Source organism: Orbicella franksi, chromosome 9 (genome assembly GCF_964199315.1).
Source record: "Orbicella franksi chromosome 9, jaOrbFran1.1, whole genome shotgun sequence".
NCBI classification, from domain to species: domain Eukaryota; kingdom Metazoa; phylum Cnidaria; class Anthozoa; order Scleractinia; family Merulinidae; genus Orbicella; species Orbicella franksi.
In genome coordinates, this window is record NC_138153.1 from 21,389,563 (window position 1) to 21,408,064 (window position 18,502).

The 18,502-nt window shown below is 40.5% G+C and overlaps 1 protein-coding gene and 1 pseudogene across 1 annotated transcript in view; one reads left to right on the forward strand and one right to left on the reverse strand.

Annotated features, from left to right (window-relative positions):
• Positions 1-18,502, forward strand: part of LOC145497883 (plexin-A4-like) — a 238,195-nt gene that overhangs the window by 214,320 nt on the left and 5,373 nt on the right. The window lies entirely within an intron of this gene.
• On the reverse strand, positions 3,205-4,262 carry LOC145497424 (uncharacterized; annotated as a pseudogene).

Genomic DNA, 18,502 nt, shown 5'->3' on the forward strand with positions numbered 1-18,502 from the left:
TATCCACTTAAACGAGCTCTCAACATTTTTGATCCACCACTTGAGGTCTATGACTGATGTGACTGACAATGTCATTACGGAGTTGTAGTTTCCCCTACTTTCTTTCAGAGCTTTGATTTTGTCTATTTCTAGACTTCTATAGGAAAGCTTTGCATATTCAACACCAGGGAACATAGAAACCATTAAACCTATCACTTCTGAGACATCATGAATTGAAACATGAGTTTTTGTCAATACAGTTAAACATTTCTGTTTCAGCTTTTCAGCTTTCTCTGGTGTTGGTCTCACTGTCATCGTGAGTGAGTTTAAGATAAAGCCCAAAAATGTTAACTCATGGCTGGGTACAAGAATTGATTTTTCTTGATTTAGAAGAAAACCCACTTTGGTGAAAAGGTGGACAGTGTCCTGAACATTATTACTGCAGTCATTAAATGAGGGCCCTTGTAAGTAGGAATCATCAATGTAGCCCACATTTGTGTGTCCCATTTGCCTTAAGGTGGAGTAAACAGGCTTAAGCAATTTCGTAAACAGTCGGGGAGCAGAAGCAAGACCATTAGGGAGGCAAGTAAACTGAAATAACTCCCCCTGCCAGGAGAACTTCAAATATTTTTGGCATTTCTCATTGATTGGAACCGAATAATATGCACCTTGCAAGTCTACAGATGCGATATAACATCCAGGTGTCATAAGCAAGATTGCTGAAGTTAAGCTTTCCATTTTAAAATGATGGTTGCTAATATATTGATTTAAGTTCTTCAAATTGAGAATGAGCCTATACCCTCCAGTCTTCTTTTTACGAAGAAATATAGTAGAGAGAAATTCTCCATGACAGTGCTGTGATTTCACAATGACCCCCTTTGTCAGAAGTTTGTCTAATTCTGAACTGATAATCTGTGATTCTTCCGAATTAAAAGCGATTTCCTTTGGGGGAAGCATTTGTACAGGAGGGCAGTCAACAAAATCAACATTAAAACCCTTGAGGGTTTTGAGAATCTGCGGATCAGAAGTCAATTCTCTCCATTCAGGAAAATATAATTTCAATCTACCTGCCGTTTGTCCTGGTTCTACAAGACATAATTTTTGACTTACCTCAGGTAAGTCCTCAGAAGCTTTGTTTACTTGCTTTGACCCTTCGACTTGGGAAACTTGTCTGAATTCTGTGTGGCAGAACCACGACTTGCGGTCTTTCGCCAGCCTAAAAAATGCTTCTGACTTCCTCTTGCTCGAAAAAATTTCCCTCTACCACCAGACGATTGGCTTTTGTATCCAAAGTTAGAGTGGGTCGGGCCTTTATGACGAGTGACGGTGGAAGTAGTTACCTTCCGGCCAACACGGTTTACTTCGGAGATATCCTTGACTTGCTTCGACAAGTCGTCTCCGAAGAGTTCAGCTGTCACTCTTGTAGACGCTGAGCAAAGGTGTTTGTAATCCGTGTGTAGGTCCGGTTTTATGAGCTCTTTCCTTCTATTATTAAGCTCGGTATTTGGGCAAGATTTCCGTATAACCCCATACATTTATTATGCATACAGTTCTTTGTTTGACTAAACAATAGAGTAGACAATAGCGCTCCTTTGAGACTTATTTGATTTGAATAACTCTTGTCGCATACTTTTAGACTTTTTTTCCAATTTTCTATCTAAAATACGCAAAAATGGAACGATTTCTTTGAGACTTAGAATAATTTCTCGAGTTTTAGGTCTAAATTACGGACATCCGATGCAAAATATCATAATTTGGGCCGCATTTACCGTATTTTTAAACTGAACGCAAGCTTAAAACTGCTCAAAATAATACCGATTTAGACCTGTTCGCTGGTTTAAAAAAGCTTAAAAATACTGGTTTAGGCCTAAGCAAAACCGGCTGCTTGCGATTAGCGATAATCTGTTGAGCGGGTTAGCCACTATTATACTAATTTTGTAACTGTAAACAAAGTGAAATAAAAATTATAGCTTACCTGTCGCGTCTCTCGACGTTTTTTTCCCCTTCATTTCCTTCCTCAAGTTCAGACCCAAGCTGTGTATTTTGTTTCTTTCCTCCATGAAGTGGCGATCAGATCACGAAAAATGCATACAGTGGTACGAGGAACAATTTACGCATCTTTGCGCACTTCGTACAAGTCGGCGATATGCTTGATAATGTTTCCAAAAGGATCATCTCCATAGTGCTTACGCTACATCCATTCCTGTAGGTAGCTTTCAAAGAGATCTTTGGATGTTCCTGTACGAGGCATACTTCGTTTGACTCCCCACCATGTATTTTCAATGCGCTGGGTGTGCGCACCTGCGTCTGGGTTTACGAAGTTTAGGCTGTGGTTAACTGTGAGATGACTATAGCCCTCATCTTTTAGGCAATCGTAAGCTTTCCACATGTCGCTCATCACGCGTGTCCCCCGCAATATGTGGGCGCGTATTATGGGCAAGAGTGTGTCTTTATTCCTTTGCGATACCGGAACAAGAAGGCAGGCCTTGGTCTCGCGGCAGATGCCGCCAAAGACCCACTGTCCTTTGATGTAGCGACTGCGGTTGTACTTCGTTTTGCCAAACTTGGACTCGTCAATCTCCACAGTCTTACCCTGTCCGCCTATTTGCCCCGCATGATGATTCATGATTCTGTCGGCACAAACCTCTCGGCAATAGTTATACCAATCTATCACCGTTTCTGTTGACGTGGTTTCGTCATCTAGTGAGGTCTCGTGCACTGCTTGAGTAATAGTAAATTTGTGCGCCCAAGCGTACGTTAGCGCTAATACTTTTTCAATGGACAGCCTGCTTCCAGAAAACCATGAGTTCTGGCGCATTGATGCCATGCCATTGCATTTTCTTCTCGAACACCGCCATTCGAACCCATCTCGCGATGAAGCTCGTCGTGTCCACGTCAATGTATTGCTACAATTTTCCTGTGGACACATAACTGACGACGCGAGCCGGTTGTGTTCCTTGCACTACTGTATGCACTGATCGTGATCCGCCAAAATTTTACACAATTTAAAAAAGTTTAGATTAGACATTCCTATGAAAACGGTAAACTGTAAATGACAAGAGAGTAGAGGCAACAGGGAGAAAGAAATAAATCATCCCCTTTATATTCACCAGGGAGCTAGTGATAAAAACATGCGACGCGTGTTTTCGTGCAGCGTGAAACATGCTTTAAACAGAGGAATAATTCAATTGTAATGTAAATTTTTGGCCATGTGAACGAGTGAAGTAAAATAAAAATCATTTTTCGAGTACAAATTCTCAACTGAACCTCGTAGTGTAGTGGTGTGGAAGAGAGACTGGTAAGCGAGAGGTATGCGAAAGGTAAGTGGCTCGAGACCTGCCGGGGTACAAGGTGAATAAAGGAAAAAAATGCGCAAGGAGCCTGGATAATATGGAGAAGAAAAAGAGAGAAGAATGGAGCTAGGGGAAGAAGAGAATCAGCGAAAAGACAGCGCGCAAAAGCGCGCAATGAAATCCTGTTTTATTCATACAGTAAGTAGTAATTATCAATGTATATATTCAATACCCTCGGGAATTCCTATTGTCTTCAAAAACAATAGAGCGCATACATAATTGATAATTCTGCATGCATAATAAATGTATGGGGTTATACGGAAATCTTTCCGGTATTTGCATGTGCCAAAAGAGAAAGGCTGTCTATTGCCTCTTGGGCGAGCACTTTCCCGCCATTTATCTCATTAACTCGTTTCAAGATGGCGTCAGTGACGCGAGCAAGAGCTGTCATGCCCTTAACGACAGACGTTTGCACTTTTTGGAATTTCAAGTCTTGCGACCTGATGGTGGAGCTGAGGTTATCCCAAATCAGTTGGTTAACTCGAACTTTCGTCAAACCTTCACAGTTTTCCGGCTGCGGATATTTGTTTATCTTCTCTTGCAGCCGTTCTTGTAACATGCCGTCTCGCACGAGACGCGTCACAATTTTAGCGAGCTCTTCATGGATGGGAGGTCCCGTCTCCTCGACTTCAGGTCATTTTGAAAAGTTTTGAGGAAGTCTCCAACTGATTCGTCGACTTCATGTTGCTTTCCATTGCCATGTTCTTTGGCATCAGACAAAAGGTCATTGACCGAGGCATCAACATCTATCTGCTCGCTCGGTGAAGACGATTTTCCCGCCTTCTGGCTGGGTTTGTCTTGTGAGGGGTTTGACAAGTTATTAACCGCGCGGCCATGGGCCGAGCGCGGTTCATGGTTTACCCGTGGTTGACACCGCGGAAATACGTTTTTTGGGGCGCGATACAGTATTTTGCTGGTCAGCGGTACACCTTAACAAAATTACAAAATGTCTGCGACGCAATGTCTGCAACTTTTACATTGTTTTCGCAGCGAGTCTTGTCGACAGCAAGATACAAAACTTAGAGCGCACACTGTAAACTTAGCTTTTAAACTCCGCTCATTTGTTGGATAGTTCTCAGTTAATATTATATATTGTGCCAAAGACAAACTGAACTTGCTTACTTACTTACTTAATCCTCTTCGTTCCTAAGTGGAACATAGGTCCTCAACTAGCGCGCGCCACCTAACCCTATTTTGTGCAGTGCCTTTTGCCTCATTCCACGTAACATGCTTCGCCGCCAACTCTGCCATTCTCGTGCGCCTCCAGCTGTTTTGGGGTCCTAAACTGAACTTGCACACGGTGTGAAATTGTTGTTGTTTCGTGAGAGTTCATGCTCGAAAGTGGCGAGTCAGTGGCAATTTACGTTACGATGTGCGCTAAGGCTAAAACTAGGCAGCTTTTATGTTGCTGTAGCGGTGTTCTGAGGACATCAACTTCTCAAGTTTGTTGAATTGATGGGCTTTAACCGTATAAATCGGTATGTAAACGGCATTTCCATCAAATTCGTCGGGAAGACATGCTCGTGTTGGATTGGGGGCACTCACGTAAGTAAACACGGTCATCCTGTCCTCACTCGGTATCACCGAATTATAGACCAAGTTGGCCGAAATCGAAGCAGTACTTCGTATAAATCTTGGACACGTTGGTGTAACAAGTGTAGGACTGAATCCCCAAAAGGGTTCAAAATCTGGCCTCAACTCGAGGAAGAATTCACCAAGGTATGTTTTATCATAAACAAGAAGATCTGTTAGATCTTATAACGGCGCTTTTAAAATTTAACTGTTTGCTTAGCACTACCGTCGGAACGGAGTGCACATTCCAAAGTAGTCATTGATGATTCTTTTCTTACTGTAGACATCACATCACTTGATCAACACAAACTGTATTATTGCACCATCAGTGGTAGCCATTGACAAATCTCCGATGACCTAATGGTCTTAATCTTTGTAGAACTTTCTTCGGGATATGTATGGGCATGAACGATATAAATGACACGATAATAACACTATTAACAACAGCTTTCTTTCTTAAAAGTCATGATTAAATTTAATTGGTGTTTTCCACGAGTAAATGGCTAGTAAAGTAGTCACACAAGTCATATAATTTAATAATAAAACTCTATCCCGACCGATGTATCGATTTTGGTCACTCCAGTGACCACAGATTGAAAACGTGACAGAAAATTGGCGTTACTTTCGATTCTCACCAAATTTGGACAGTGGGATGATCTCATCATTAGCCAATTATAGGCCATCTTTCAGCTCTTTTCGTCATATCCCCCCCACGGGAGAATTTTGTCAAGTTAGCTAATTTAGTATGCAAGCCAACGTAATGGCGGTCACCGTCGACGAAATGTTTATTTGCTCAAAATTGGGGCAAAATCTTTCGGAGATGGAAATAAGGACATTTGTAAGGATACAGAAAGTAATTTGGGGCCGGTTGCTGGCTTCTGAGGCTGAATTTATCCAGAAGTAAGCTGTATTTTCGTTTTCGTGCCGAAAGCCATGCGATGAAATATTATCGGCTTGTTCTCCTGTCTTGTTCTGTTTTTCTCTTGGTCTTTTTTGTAGCCCGCCGAGGCCAGTCTTTCGTCTAAATCAGTTGAAGAAAGTTCGAAAAAGATGTTCCCATTCAAGTTTAAGTTCTCAGCCGATAATTCTGGAGTTTTTTGGCCGAAACGTCAGCTTTGTTATGTTCGTGTTTTTCGGTTGCTATGGGCGACCGTGGCTTCCTTTGTTAGGTCAAGTCTGGGGAGTGAGGTCACAAAAAAGTTCCAATTAATTCTGGTTTTGTTCGATTTCGCTGAAATTTTAACACGATAAAACTGGATTGTTAACGAATAGATTTACCGCCTGCCGATGTGTGGTAGCTATTAACGCTGAAGTGTTATATCGCTTCGAAGTCAGGGTTTTGAAGAGATGTTTTTGCAACGTGTGGGTTCGGCGTGATTTTGTAATCGGAGGTTTTCGTTGACCCAGAAAGAAAAAATATCCGGAAAAGGTCATTTCATCGACGATTCAAAGGAATATAAATATGTATATGTTCCGAGCTAAATTTCTGCTGAAAAAATATAATTTTTGACGAAGGCTGGGTTTTTAATTTTTTCCCGCGAAAGTCAGTATCGGAGATGAGATTTATTAATGTTTCAACAGCTTTTGGCGAGTAAACATCACAGGTTGCGTGACTCAAAATTTGGCCGAGTGGAAGCTTCGGTCTGGTCGCAGACAAAACTACGAAACAAGAAGATCTGTTAGATTTTATAACCGCGCTTTTAAAATTTAACTGTTTGCTTAGCACTACCGTCGGAACGGAGTGCACATTCCAAAGTAGTCATTGATGATTCTTTTCTTACTGTAGACATCACATCACTTGATCAACACAAACTGTATTATTGCACCATCAGTGGTAGCCATTGACAAATCTCCGATGACCTAATGGTCTTAATCTTTGTAGAACTTTCTTCGGGATATGTATGGGCATGAACGATATAAATGACACGATAATAACACTATTAACAACAGCTTTCTTTCTTAAAAGTTATGATTAAATTTAATTGGTGTTTTCCACGAGTAAAGGGCTAGTAAAGTAGTCACACAAGTCATATAATTTAATAATAAAGCTCTATCCCGACCGATGTATCGATTTTGGTCACTCCAGTGACCACAGATTGAAAACGTGACAGAAAATTGGCGTTACTTTCGATTCTCACCAAATTTGGACAGTGGGATGATCTCATCATTAGCCAATTATAGGCCATCTTTCAGCTCTTTTCGTCATATCCCCCCCACGGGAGAATTTTGTCAAGTTAGCTAATTTAGTATCCAAGCCAACGTAATGGCGGTCACCGTCGACGAAATGTTTATTTGCTCAAAATTGGGGCAAAATCTTTCGGAGATGGAAGTCAAGACATTTGTAAGGATACAGAAAGTAATTTGGGACCAGTTGCTGGCTTCTAAGACTGAATTTATCCAGAAGTAAGCTGTAATTTCGTTTTCGTGCCGAAAGCCACGCGATGAATTAATATTATCGGCTTTTTCAGCTGTCTTGTTCTGTTTTTTCTCTTGGTCTTTTTTGTAGTCCGCCGAGGCCAGTCTTTCGTCTAAATCAGTTGAAGAAAGTTCGAAAAAGATGTTCCCATTCAAGTTTAAGCTCTCAGCCGATAATTCTGGAGTTTTTTGGCCGAAACGTCAGCTTTGTTATGTTCGTGTTTTTCGGTTGCTATGGGTGACCGTGGCTTCCTTTGTTAGGTCAAGTCTAGGGAGTGAGGTCACAAAAAAGTTCCAATTAATTCTGGTTTTGTTCGATTTCGCTGAAATTTTAACACGATAAAACTGGATTGTTAACGAATAGATTTACCGCCTGCCGATGTGTGGTAGCTATTAACGCTGAAGTGTTATATCGCTTCGAAGTCAGGGTTTTGAAGAGATGTTTTTGCAACGTGTGGGTTCGGCGTGATTTTGTAATCGGAGGTTTTTGTTGACCCCGAAAGAAAAAATATCCGGAAAGGTCATTTCATCGACGATTCAAAGGAATATAAATATGTATATGTTCCGAGCTAAATTTCTGCTGAAAAAATATAATTTTTGACGAATGTTGGGTTTTTAATTTTTTCCCGCGAAAGTCAGTATCGGAGATGAGATTTATTAATGTTTCAACAGCTTTTGGCGAGTAAACATCACAGGTTGCGTGACTCAAAATTTGGCCGAGTGGAAGCTTGGGTCTGGTCGCAGACAAAACTACGAAAAAACCACGGGTAAACCATGAACCGCGCTCGGCCCATGGCCGCGCGGTTAAATATCCAATTTTAATCACACTAGACTTCAGGAAGCTTGAGGTTGGCGAAAATAAAATTTTAAATTTTCATGTTTATTATTGTTTCTTTGTTTCTTGTCATAATTTCGAATTGTTGCAGTTCTGTATTTTGCTTATAGCGCCTCTAAAGTGTGAAAATTATTTTAAACTAGTTGCATAGCTATTAGAGTTTAGAAAAAAAACCACAAGAAGTACATGACATCTGATTATCTAAAGATGGCAGAAGACATGGAATACAAAGCTGTTTAAAGGATAATTAAAAATACATGCATATGTTATTGTAAGACAATAAAAATACCATAAAATCTGGGTAATGACAACTTCCAGTTAAAACTCAATAAATGAATTTCATTTTTAGTTATAAATAGGCTATCCCCTCTGTATTCACACAACAATCTTCTGATAATAAGGCCACCCAGACAATTTCTGACCACATTACCTTAGAGCCTGAGACTCTGTATAACTTGCTAAAATTAATATTTGTTTACATATTACTATTATCTGGATTTCCCAATAGAAAACTTCTTCTATTGTACATTTTTTCATTCTGGCTCAGCAAAATCCTTTTAGATACTGTCCATGGATGATTTCCACAACATCAATGCTTTAAAAACACCAACTGAGAGTATACTGACCAATGCTCTCCATATGGCAACTCCTCTCCTCACCATTCAGCCATGTGTTGATGGTGGGGAGAGGCAGGGGGCAGGAGCCAGGGAGAATAAGGGGTAAGAGCCCGGGAGAATAGGAGGCAGGAATCCGGAGAGAAATGCAAAATGCTAATTTTTGTCATTCATTAAGGCTTCAAATATTTTCAAAAACAAGAACTGAAAATGTTACTTGACTTTCATTTAGTGTCTTTAGAGACTTCTAGGCCGACGGGAAAAGAAAAATTCACCCTTGGGCTCAAAATGAGGCTCAAAATGAAACCCTTTGACAGTGGTTACGTCATAGGTCATTCACTTGAAAGACGTGGGTAAAAGTAGCAAGGCTGAAAACGAAGGAAAAAAAGAAAAGGAAATGCCTAACGACTGTGCAGCTAAATGACTAGGATGTGTTTTGAGTCTCTTAATTTACAGGGGACAGGAGCAGGATGAACAAGGGTGGGAGTCAAGAGATAGAGGTATGGGAAGTGGGAGAACAGGGTATGGGAAGTGGGAGGTTCTGACTTCAGTCCCTTCCCCCACTTGATGCAGTACCTTGTCCCTAAGTAAAAGGTAAAGTCTGCATAGAGCCGAGTGGCCCATCAGGCCAGGCTTATCTCGGTTTCTGTAGCATGAACCGACTAGGAGTATTTCTACTACCCCCTGGATAGGATGCTAGTTGATCACAGAGTTACCCCCAGGATTAAATTCATCAGTACCCATATGTACACCTTTGTGGAGAGAGGCACCGTAAGAGTAAAAGTGTCTTGCCCAAAAACACAACACAATGTCCTTGACCAGGGCTCGAACAAGGACCGCTCGATCCATTGCTGAGCGCACTAACCACAAGGCCACCGCACCTCCCACCTTGTCCCTTAGGCCTAACCTTAACCCTAAACCTAAAAAAAGGAGTCTGTAGATTTCAGTCAACTTTACCTCTTTTATCACTTGTGTATTTGAGACAATTTCTAATTTCCTCGCTTTCTGCCATTCAGTTTACTGTACCAAAGCCTGATTTTAAGTGATTCGCAACTACTGACAGAACTTGTTTTTGCAACTTACAACTTCAGACTTTGCACAAAATTTCTCACTGGAGAAAAGCAATGTTGTAGAACTTAAGTGATGAACTAAATGTAATAAATATTAATTTGTAAGAAAGTATCTGAGTTAGATGCAGCGAAGATATATTACCAATGGTTTGTAGACGACAGTAAGCCAATTCAGAGACACAAAGGCATAAACAAACCCACTTGTTAGCCAATTTATCACAGGAAAAAAAATAAATACATATAATTACATATATGTAATTTATTGCCATCAGGTGCTATAATGTCTTGTAATAAAGTGGTTACAAGTTAAGTAAGAATCTTACAGAAGGGAGGATGATACAATATTATTACTAAGGGGATCATAATTAATTTCATATTGATTCAAAGCATGTGATATGTACATGTATGATTGCAATGTAAAAATTATTTTGTAATGATTGAGCAAAGCTAATCTGAATTAAATTAAATGAAAGGAAAAACAACAACAGTCAATTATTTATATAAGTTGATACAATGCACATGTAAGATAGGGAAATAGAAATCGAAAAGCTTCAAATGACTGAGTAAACAAAATAAACTAGTGGGTTTCATTGAGGAGTTGATTACTGCCTCTCTGAAATGTTGAATGTCTTTTCAGCATCAAAAGAAGTGAAACTTGACCACATCCCATAAGTGGAAGCGGTTTCTTGTAAAAAAATACAGGTGTTTGGGCATTTTAAAATATTTAGTTACATGTGCATACATGTACAAGGAAACGGTCTTGAAAATTTCCATGTACTATCAACATTTAATCGATGTAAACAAAAAAGACCTCAAGCAGGGAAAAATTGTCAATGAACCGAACATATTGAGCGGTCTTGAATGTTTTCAGTATTTCTAGCGTTCACTGCGGCCAACAAATCACAATATTTTCGATTTCTACTCCCTTCGCAAACGCCACCATTATATGAATGTAGGCTTAAACAATCTTCAATGATACAGAAATATCTTGCGAATGAAATGAACAAATGTAACAAATGTTTTATTCTGACAGCAAACGACAGGTACAAAAAATTTATTTCACCCGTTCCAAAAGGCGCAGAAAGTCAGAAAGGTGATAGAAACGCCAAAACGCCAGTCTTAAAAGATAAATTCTTATCAAAGTTTCTTGGACGCGTTGCGAAATATAATCTCAATGAACAAGCACCACACGTCGGCGCAAAGTGAGTGTGAATAAAACGGTCCCGACTTACATGTAGTACCTTAACCATTTCGCGCAAATTACACTTTAAATCCGACCAGTCTTCAAAATCCTTGCAAAACCTGCATACAGGACCAATCTTCTGCTTTGCTGGATACCCATCGTTGATTTTGACAATTCTGCGGCGAGGGCGGCTGAAGCAACGCGATCCACGCTTCGTCCGCTCGAGCTGGCTCGACTCAGCAAACTACACATTACTCCACACAAAATGACTCCCCTGTACCACTATTCTTTACGAAGATGGCTTGAGTATTAAAAACCCATTTAAGGACGTCAAACTCACCAATAACGAGAAGTATCAAGGATATTTTCAACCTTAAAACGAAGCAAACACCGATCTCAGAGAACTGATCGATCGAAGGACAACACAGCCCGATGGTGATGACCACTGACCAGTTACTGTGACGTCAAAAAAGGTATTTCCGCCGTGTCCCCGTGGTTTTTAACCGCGCGGCCATGGGCCGAGCGCGGTTCATGGTTTACCCGTGGTTTTTTTTTCGTTTTGTATGCGACAAGAGCCAAGCTTTCACTCGGCCAAATTTTGAGTCACGCAACCTGTGATGTTTACTCGCCAAAAGCTGTTGAAACATTAATAAATCTCATCTCCGATACTGACTTTCGCGGGAAAAAAATTAAAAACCCAGCCTTCGTCAAAAATTATATTTTTTCAGCAGAAATTTCGCTCGGAACATATACATATTTATATTCGTTTGAATCATCGATGAAATGACCTTTTTCGGATATTTTTTCCTTCGGGGTCAACAAAAACCTCCGATTACAAAATCACGCCGAACCCACAGGTTGCAAAAAAATCTCTTCGAAACCCTGATTTCGAAGCGATATATCACTTAAGCGTTAATAGCTACCAAACATTGGCAGGCGGCAAATCTATTCCTTAACAATCCAGCTTTATCGTGTTAAAATTTCATAGAAATCGAACAAAACCAGAATTAATTAGAATTTTTTGTGACCTCACTCCCTAGACTTGACCTAACAAAGGAAGCCATGGTCGCCCATAGCAACCGAAAAACACGAACATAACAAAGCTGACGTTTCGGCCAAAAAACTCCAGAATTATCGGCTGAGAGCTTAAACTTGAATGGGAACATCTTTTTCGAACTTTTTTCAACTGATTTAGACGAAAGACTGGCCTCGGCGGACTACAAAAAAGACCAAGAGAAAAACAGAACAAGACAGCAGAAAAAGCCGATAATATTAATTCATCGCGTGGCTTTCGGCACGAAAACGAAAATACAGCTTACTTCTGGATAAATTCAGTCTTAGAAGCCAGCAACTGGTCCCAAATTACTTTCTGTATCCTTACAAATGTCTTGACTTCTATCTCCGAAAGATTTGGCCGCAATTTTTGAGCAAATAAACATTTCGCCGCGGCGACCGCCATTACGGTGGCTTGCATACTAAATTAGCTAACTTAACAAAATTCTCGCGAGGGGGGGATATGACAAATTTGGTGAGAATCAAAAGTAACGCCAATTTTCTGTCACGTTTTCGATCTGTGGTCACTGAAGTGACCAAAATCGATACATCGGTCGGGATAGGGTTTTTTTTATATGACTTGTGTGACTACTTTGCTAGCCCTTTACTCGCGGAAAACACCAATCAAATTTAATCATGGCTTTTAAGAAAGAAAGCTGTTGTTAATAGTGTTATTATTGTGTCGTTCATATCGTTAATGCCCATACATATCCCGAAGAAAGCTCTAGATTAAGACCATTACGTCATCGGAGATTTGTCAACGGCTACCACTGATGGTGCAATAATACAGTTTGTGTTGATCAAGTGATGTGATGTCTACAGTAAGAAAAGAATCATCAATGACTGCTTTGGAATGTGCACTGCGTTCCGACGGTAGTGCTAAGCGAACCGTTTCATTTTTAAAGCGTGGTTATAAGATCTAACAGATCTTCTTGTTTCGTTTTGTATGCGACCAGAGCCAAGCTTTCACTCGGCCAAATTTTGAGTCACGCAACCTGTGATGTTTACTCGCCAAAAGCTGTTGAAACATTAATAAATCTCATCTCCGATGCTGACTTTCGCGGGAAAAAAATTAAAAACCCAGCCTTCGTCAAAAATTATATTTTTTCAGCAGAAATTTCACTCGGAACATATACATATTTATATTCGTTTGAATCATCGATGAAATGACCTTTTTCGGATATTTTTTCCTTCGGGGTCAACAAAAACCTCCGATTACAAAATCACGCCGAACCCACAGGTTGCAAAAAAATCTCTTCGAAACCCTGATTTGGAAGCGATATATCACTTAAGCGTTAATAACTACCACACATGGGCAGGCGGTAAATCTATTCCTTAACAATCCAGCTTTATCGTGTTAAAATTTCATAGAAATCGAACAAAACCAGAATTAATTAGAATTTTTTTGTGACCTCACTCCCTAGACTTGACCTAACAAAGGAAGCCACGGTCACCCATAGCAACCGAAAAACACGAACATAACAAAGCTGACGTTTCGGCCAAAAAACTCCAGAATTATCGGCTGAGAGCTTAAACTTGAATGGGAACATCTTTTTCGAACTTTCTTCAACTGATTTAGACGAAAGACTGGCCTCGGCGGACTACAAAAAAGACCAAGAGAAAAAACAGAACAAGACAGCTGAAAAAGCCGATAATATTAATTCATCGCGTGGCTTTCGGCACGAAAACGAAATTACAGCTTACTTCTGGATAAATTCAGTCTTAGAAGCCAGCAACTGGTCCCAAATTACTTTCTGTATCCTTACAAATGTCTTGACTTCCATCTCCGAAAGATTTTGCCCCAATTTTGAGCAAATAAACATTTCGTCGACGGTGACCGCCATTACGTTGGCTTGGATACTAAATTAGCTAACTTGACAAAATTCTCCCGTGGGGGGGATATGACGAAAAGAGCTGAAAGATGGCCTATAATTGGCTAATGATGAGATCATCCCACTGTCCAAATTTGGTGAGAATCGAAAGTAACGCCAATTTTCTGTCACGTTTTCAATCTGTGGTCACTGGAGTGACCAAAATCGATACATCGGTCGGGATAGAGTTTTATTATTAAATTATATGACTTGTGTGACTACTTTACTAGCCCTTTACTCGTGGAAAACACCAATTAAATTTAATCATAACTTTTAAGAAAGAAAGCTGTTGTTAATAGTGTTATTATCGTGTCATTTATATCGTTCATGCCCATACATATCCCGAAGAAAGTTCTACTAAGATTAAGACCATTAGGTCATCGGAGATTTGTCAATGGCTACCACTGATGGTGCAATAATACAGTTTGTGTTGATCAAGTGATGTGATGTCTACAGTAAGAAAAGAATCATCAATGACTACTTTGGAATGTGCACTCCGTTCCGACGGTAGTGCTAAGCAAACAGTTAAATTTTAAAAGCGCGGTTATAAAATCTAACAGATCTTCTTGTTTCGTAGTTTTGTCTGCGACCAGACCGAAGCTTCCACTCGGCCAAATTTTGAGTCACGCAACCTGTGATGTTTACTCGCCAAAAGCTGTTGAAACATTAATAAATCTCATCTCCGATACTGACTTTCGCGGGAAAAAATTAAAAACCCAGCCTTCGTCAAAAATTATATTTTTTCAGCAGAAATTTAGCTCGGAACATATACATATTTATATTCCTTTGAATCGTCGATGAAATGACCTTTTCCGGATATTTTTTCTTTCTGGGTCAACGAAAACCTCCGATTGCAAAATCACGCCGAACCCACACGTTGCAAAAACATCTCTTCAAAACCCTGACTTCGAAGCGATATAACACTTCAGCGTTAATAGCTACCACACATCGGCAGGCGGTAAATCTATTCGTTAACAATCCAGTTTTATCGTGTTAAAATTTCAGCGAAATCGAACAAAACCAGAATTAATTGGAACTTTTTTGTGACCTCACTCCCCAGACTTGACCTAACAAAGGAAGCCACGGTCGCCCATAGCAACCGAAAAACACGAACATAACAAAGCCGAACGTTTCGGCCAAAAATCTCCAGAATTATCGCCTGAGAGCTTAAACTTGAATGGGAACATCTTTTTCGAACTTTTTTCAACTGATTTAGACGAAAGACTGGCCTTCGCGGGCTACAAAAAAGGCCAAGAGAAAAAACAGAACACGAGGGCATAACAAGCCGATAATATTTCATCGCATGGCTTTCGGCACGAAAACGAAAATACAGCTTACTTCTGGATAAATTCAGCCTTAGAAGCCAGCAACCGGCCCCAAATTACTTTCTGTATCCTTACAAATGTCCTGATTTCCATCTCCGAAAGATTTTGCCCCAATTTTGAGCAAATAAACATTTCGTCGACGGTGACCGCCATTACGTTGGCTTGCATACTAAATTAGCTAACTTGACAAAATTCTCCCGTGGGGGGGATATGACGAAAAGAGCTGAAAGATGGCCTATAATTGGCTAATGATGAGATCATCCCACTGTCCAAATTTGGTGAGAATCGAAAGTAACGCCAATTTTCTGTCACGTTTTCAATCTGGTCACTGGAGTGACCAAAATCGATACATCGGTCGGGATAGAGTTTTATTATTAAATTATATGACTTGTGTGACTACTTTACTAGCCCTTTACTCGTGGAAAACACCAATTAAATTTAATCATAACTTTTAAGAAAGAAAGCTGTTGTTAATAGTGTTATTATCGTGTCATTTATATCGTTCATGCCCATACATATCCCGAAGAAAGTTCTACAAAGATTAAGACCATTAGGTCATCGGAGATTTGTCAATGGCTACCACTGATGGTGCAATAATACAGTTTGTGTTGATCAAGTGATGTGATGTCTACAGTAAGAAAAGAATCATCAATGACTACTTTGGAATGTGCACTCCGTTCCGACGGTAGTGCTAAGCAAACAGTTAAATTTTAAAAGCGCGGTTATAAGATCTAACAGATCTTCTTGTTGTCGTTTAAGTCACCCTCGGTGACCTCCTCACACACATACCTCTCAAGGGTTTGTGTTAGGGCCGTGGTCAGTGACTCGGCCATCCGGGAAAAGCCTTGTTCCATAGATTTTTGCAAAGCACTGATCTGAACGCTTGCCATGTCTTCATCGTGTTGACGGGAGTCAATTATGACCTTTTTCCCGTCTTTATCATTGCCGCGTCTCGAAGACTTGGAAGGTCTCTCTCCTGGTACCGGGTGTATCTCTGCATGAATTTCTTTCGATGTTTTAGTAGGCGAATCAGGCGGCATTGTGTGTGGCAAAAACCAAGTTTTCGCAGGACAGAAAAGACAATCCGTTCACAACGAAGGCAACAACGCACTGAGTTCACGCAGGCGCAATGCTATCTCATGTGATCCCTCTGTGGGTGACAAGGTGGAATTGTGATTTACCGTTCACTCAGCTAGGATATCAGAAAGAAGGAGGCGCCGTGGATGCTTCCGTGCAAAAATGGCGATTGCTGCACCGATGCCAATTTTCCTACCATAATGGATGTTCATTAGCGCAAGTCCAGACTCTCGCTCACTGGTCATGGTCGCCCTCAGATAAGTTTTCAGTCGCCGTAATGTGCTGGACAATCGCTCACGTTTTGCAGAGGTAATTGGCAACGTACATAAGATACGCAGCAACATTTGTACGATTGGAAAGAATTAATGGTTGCATTCTTCTGATGCCTGAACTGCACTGCTTGGTAGGTCTTGAGCCACGTTTAGCCACTTGCCCAGCCAACGGAAAGGTTCCACATTAAAAACCTGGGGTAATGGTAGGCCATCTGCATAGTATTGCAAAGCGGCTTGTACAGGTTTTCCTTCTCGAGAACTAGCAAGGCTGGAAGTAGGCACGGAAGGCTTGTATGATTCGTCCAATTTATGCACCCTTATAATATTGTAACCTGCGATATAGCATGTGATGCCTTTTTAAATTGATTTTCTTTTGTTCTTCTTCAAAAACGAAAATCTCGTCTCGCGGAATTTCGAAAGGGGGGTTCCGATACTATTTTCCTCTTGAAATAAAATCCATTTTCATAACCCAAAAGGGGGTTCCAGAACCCCTGGAACCCTCCCCTGGCTACGCCCCTGCAGACCTAAGACCCCCTCTGAATCTCAAAAACTAAGATCTAAGACCCCCGCCTGAATCTCAAAAACTAAGACCTAAGACCCCCTCTGAGTCTCACAAACTAAGACCTAAGACCCCCTCTGAATCTCAAAAGGTAAGACCTAAGACCCCTCCAAATCTCAAAAACTTCGAGCTTGACGAATTCATTAAACTAAACTAAATCAGCAACGGTGTAACTTTTGCAGCCCAAAATTGAGCTTTTGAAGATTTGGTCCCTGTTCGATCGAAGAAGTCTTCGATATTTCCAGGGCGGACAGGCAACTATGTCACTGTTCAGGATAATGTAACATTGATCGTAGACGACAAAACGGTAAGCGTATTCAAGACGATTTATTTACATCGACAACAACGTAGTAGGAGAAGTAAAGAGGCGATACAACGGAAATGTCAGTCTAGATCACATGTAACACAACAGTGTCGCATTTACATTTACATTTGGATTCTTGTAAAGTCACCCAGTGACACTAGTGCAAGATTAAATAAACAAAACTTAAATACAAAAATAAATAGGGAAAGTTCAAATAAAAAGGAATAAAATTCCATTTTCACATGCACTAGTTTTTGCGCGAACGCGGTCACGCTGTTATACTGATGTACATGAACCGTCGTGAATTTTGACGGCTTTACGCGCGTTAACGGCTTTGATCTGTTTTATATTACCACGTAAATTAAATGTACTTTTTTATCTTAGTGTCCGGCAGTTGGAAACAGCATTCTCCAGCAGTCTAAAATTTTCACAGATTTTCAGCACAGTGTTACCGGTCTTACTCAACTAAGTTTGTTTGGACTGAAATGTGTTCACGAATTTCGCGAGCTTGAGCAGACTATGAAATCGCCATGTTCTTGACACTTGGTTGTGGTTGTGCAGTGCATGAATCTTTTGAGCTTGGGCGTACTGAAAATAATTGCGGTTGCTATGTTTATTTCCGTCAGTCAGAGGCGTTGAAATTTAAGCCGAATAACGTGAAAGTGTAAGCAAGTCCGGCAAGGAAAAATCCGAGATTGTTCAAAGTCTTCAAAGAGGAATCAGATCTTCGAAAGCAAATAATTTTGGGCTGTAAAAAGTACACAGTTGTTGATTTCAGTTTCGAATTAAAGCAAACCCAGGTCATAGTCATAGTTTTTGAGATTCGGTGGGGGTCTCAGGTCTTAGTTTTTGAGATTCAGAGAGGGTCTTAGGTCTCAGTTTTTGAGATTCGGTGGGGGTCTCAGGTCTTAGTTTTTGAGATTCAGAGAGGGTCTTAGGTCTCAGTTTTTGAGATTCAGAGGGGGTGTTGGGTCTTAGTTTTTGAGATTCAGAGGGGGTCTTAGGTCTTAGATTTTAGGT